This window comes from Myotis daubentonii, chromosome X (assembly GCF_963259705.1).
Source record: "Myotis daubentonii chromosome X, mMyoDau2.1, whole genome shotgun sequence".
Classification (NCBI taxonomy): domain Eukaryota; kingdom Metazoa; phylum Chordata; class Mammalia; order Chiroptera; family Vespertilionidae; genus Myotis; species Myotis daubentonii.
The window spans coordinates 103551889-103556354 of record NC_081861.1 but is presented as its reverse complement, the minus strand read 5'-3'; positions in this window follow the sequence as shown (position 1 = coordinate 103556354).

Genomic DNA, 4466 nt, shown 5'->3' with positions numbered 1-4466 from the left:
TGATGCCTGGATTTTACATAACTGACTGCATTTCATGTTTTGGTGCACTCACCAGCTTCTCCTCCCAGGCTCATATTTTCTCCATTAATACTATTTGTACAAAGGCTTTCCTTAGTAAATCCTCAATGCAGACTTTAGAACAAGCTTGGGGTATTTCATTTTGGAAAAATTTAAATATTTTCCAGGCATACTATACACAATGAAATGGGAGCTGATTACACATGTTACCATTATTACAATTTTAATTTAACTAGTGAAAGACACAAGAAGGAGAATATCAGTGTGTCTTATTAAATGCCTTTATTTGCATACCACAGGTTTTTTGTGCAAAATTCAATTATATTGCAATTGTGAATATATATTCTTCTTTATTTTTTCATTGTGGTTTCACTTGCTCTCTACCACACCATTCCCACTTAGCCACAGGCCTTCACGACCCTACTATATGTGTTCATGGACAATGAATATATGCATATAAGTTAAATTTAATCTCTTACCGTCCCCCCACTTACATCTGAGCTTCACCAATCTGTTCCTTGTTTCCATGGCTCTGGTTCTACCTTATTCATCAATTTATTGTGTTGATTAGATTCCACATATAATCGAGGTCATGTGAATTCATGTGAATTTTGTCTTTCTCGCTTATTTCACTTAGCATAATACTCTCCAGGTCTTTCCATGCTGTCTCAAAAGGGTAAAAAAAAAAAATCCTATTTTTTGCAGCTGCATAGTATTCCATTGTGTAGGTGTACCACAGTTTTCTTTTTTTTTTTTTTTAATTTTCTTTAGTGATTAAGGTATTACATATGTGTCCTTATTAACCCTTGTCCCCCTAACCCCCTACTCATGCCCTCACCTCCTTGGTGTCTGTGTCCACTGTTTATGCTTATATGCATGCATATAATTCCTTTGGTTGATCTCTCCCCTTTACCCCCACCCTCCTCGCTGAGGTTTGATGGTCTTATGAATGCTTCTCTGTCTCTGGATCTGTTGTTTGTTCAACAGTTTATGTTGTTCATTATATTCCACAAATGAGTGAGATCATGTGGTATTTATCTTTCTCCAACTGACTTATTTTCCTTAGCATAATGCTGTCCAGGTCTATACATGCTATTGCAAATGGTAGGAGTTCCTTCCTTTTTACAGCAGGGTAGTATTCCATAATGTAGATGTACCACAGTTTTTTAATCCTTAGTTAAGTTTATTCCTAGGTATCTTAATGTATTTGGTGAAATGGTAAATAGGATTGTTTTTTAATCTCTCTTTCTGTAAGTTCACTATTGGTATATAAAAATGCAATAGATTTCTGGGTGTTAATTTTGTAACCTGCTACATTGCCCAATTCATTTATTAAGTCCAATAATCTTTTGATGGAATTTTTAGGATTTTCTATGTACAGTAACATGTCATCTCTGAATAATGGCAGTTTTACTTATTCTTTTCCAATATGGATACTTTTTATTTCTTCTTCATGTCTGATCGCTATGGCTAGCACTTCCAGTACTATGTAGAACAGAAGTGGGGCATTCCTGTCTTGTTCCTGTTCTTAGGGGAAATGGTTTTAGTTTTTGCCCATTGAGTATGATGTTGGCTGTAGGTTTGTCATATAAGGCTTTTATTATGCTGAGGGATGATCCCTCTCTTACCACTATGCTGAGGGTTTTTATCAAGAAAAAGTATTGGATTTTATCAAATGCATTTTCTGCATCAGTTGATATGGCTATGTGATTTTTATTTCTCAATTTGTTTATGTGATGTATCACATTTATTGTTTTGGGGTTACTTTACCAGCCTTGCATCCCTGAGATAAATGCTAATTGGTCATGTTGTATGATCTTTTTGATGTAATGCTGGATCCCTTTCACTGGAATTTTGTTGAGGATTTTGGCATCTATATTCATCAGGGATACTGGCCTGTAATTCTCTTTGTTGATAGTGTCTTTATCTGGTTTTGGTATTAGGGTGATGCTGACTTCATAGAATGAGTTTGGAAGTGTTCCTTCTTCTTGAATTTTTTTTTAAATAGTCTGAGGAGGATAGGTTTTAGTTCTTCTATGAAAGTTGGTAAAACTCCCTTGTGAAGTGACTGGCATGGGTTTTTGTTTGCTGGAAGCTTTTTCAGGACTGCTTCAATTTCCTCCATACTTATAGTGATGGCAAACCTTTTGAGCTCGGTGTGTCAGCATTTTGAAAAACCCTAACTTAACTCTGGTGCCATGTCACATATAGAAATTTTTTGATATTTGCAACCATAGTAAAACAAAGACTTATATTTTTTATATTTATTTCATATATTTAAATGCCATTTAACAAAGAAAAATCAACCAAAAAAATGAGTTCGTGTGTCACCTCTGACACGCATGTCATCGGTTTGCCATCACTGCTATAGAGATTTTTAGGTTCTTCCTGATTGAGTTTTGGGAGGTTTTATTTTTCTAGGAATATGTCCATTTCCTCTAGTTTGTCTAGTTTGTTGGATTAGATTTGTTCATGGTATTTTTTACAATACTTTGTATTTCGGTGGGGTCTGCTTTTATTTCACCTCCTTCATTTCTGATTTTGTTTATTTGGGTCCTCTCTCTTTGCTTCTTGGTGAACTTGGCTAGAGGTTCATCATTCTTGTTTATCCTTTCAAAGAAAGAGCTCTTGGTTACATTGATCTTTTGTAGTGTTTGTTTTGTTGTTGTTGTTGTTGTTGTTGTTGTTTTAGTCTCCATGTCATTTATTTCTGCTCTGATCTATATTATCTCCTTCCTTCTGCTAACTCTGGGCTTTTCTTCTTGCTCTCTTTCTAATTCTTTAAGTTGTAGAGTTAGATAATTTATTACCATTTTTTCTTGTGGGTTTCTTTCTTTTCTTTTCTTTTTTGAGTTAGACCTGTAGAGCTATACACTTCCCTCTCACGATTGCTTTCACTGTGTCCCGTAGATTTTGGATTTTTGTGTTTTCATTGTCATTCCTTTCCAGGATGTTTTCAATTTCTTCTTTGATCTCTTTGGTAACCCTGTCATTGTTTAATAGCATGCTATTCAGCTTTCAAGTGTTTGATTTTTTTGTTTTTATTGTAGTTTATTTCTAATAATATGCCATTGTTGTCTGAGAAGTTGCTTGATATGATTTCAATCTTCTTAAATTTCAAGAGACTTTGCCTGTGACCCAATTTGTGATCTATCTTTGAAAATGTCCCATATGCACTTGAGAAGAATTTATATTTTGTGGCTTTGGGGGAAAATGTACTGTTGTCGATCACTCCCTTGATATCCTTCAGGAGTTCTTTTATGTATTTGGGTGCTCCTGCATTGTGTACATATATGTTTACCAGAGTTATATCCTCTTGTTGTATTAATCCCTTTAGCATTATCAAGCAATCTTCCCTATCTCTTGTTATGGCCTTCACTTTGAGGTATTTTTTGTCAGATATAAGTATTGCTACCCCAGCTTTGTTTTCATTTCCATTTGCCTGGAAGATATTTTTTCCCATTCCTTCACTTTCAGTCTGTTTGAGTCCCTTGTTCTGAGGTGGGTCTCTTGTAGACAGCACATATATGGGTCATGTTTTCTTATCCATTCAGCCACTTGATGTCTTTTTATTGGAGAATTTAGTCCATTTCTGTTTATAATTATTATTGATAGGTACTTGTTTGGAGCCATTTTTACTTTTTCTGCCTGTATTCATTCTTCCATTTTTATTTCTTCTTTTTACACCAGTACCTTTAGCATTTCTTGCATTGCTGGCTTGGTAGTGATAAGGTAGTGATAAACTCCCTTAGTGGTTTTTTTTTTTTTTTTTTTTTTGTCTGTGAAGCTCCTTATTTCCTCTTCAATTTTGAATGATAGCCTTGCTGCATAGAATGTTCTTGCATTCAGTCCCTTGCTTTGTATCATTTTGTAAACTTCTTTCCATTCCTTTCTGGCTTGATGTGTTTCTGTTGAGAAATAATTTGATAATCTAATGGGAGATCCCTTGTACATAACTTTGTCGCTCTCTTGAAGCCCTTTAAGATTCTCTCTTTGTCCTGAATGTTTCCAATAGTAATTATGATGTGTCTTGGTGTAGGTCTTTTAGGGTTCATCTTGTTTGGTACTCTCTGTGCTTGTGTGACTTTTTCTCCCCCAAATCAGGGAAGTTTTCTGACAATATTTCTTCATATAGGTTTTCTAACCCTTGTTCCTCTTCCTGTCATTCTGGCACCCCTATTATGTGCATGTTACTTCATTTAATGTTGTCCCAAAGCTCCCTTAGGCTCTCCTCCAGTCTTTCATTTTTTTTTTCCTCCGATTGCCATTCAGTTTGCTTCTCTGTCTTCTAATTCACTAATTCGGTCCTCCACTTCTCCTAGTCTACGGTTAACACTTTCCATAGTGTTTTTTATTGTAGCTATATCATTCTATTTCCTCTTGATTCTTACATAATTTGTTGATTTTTTTCATCTATCTGGTTTATGAACTGTATGACCCTTATTCTC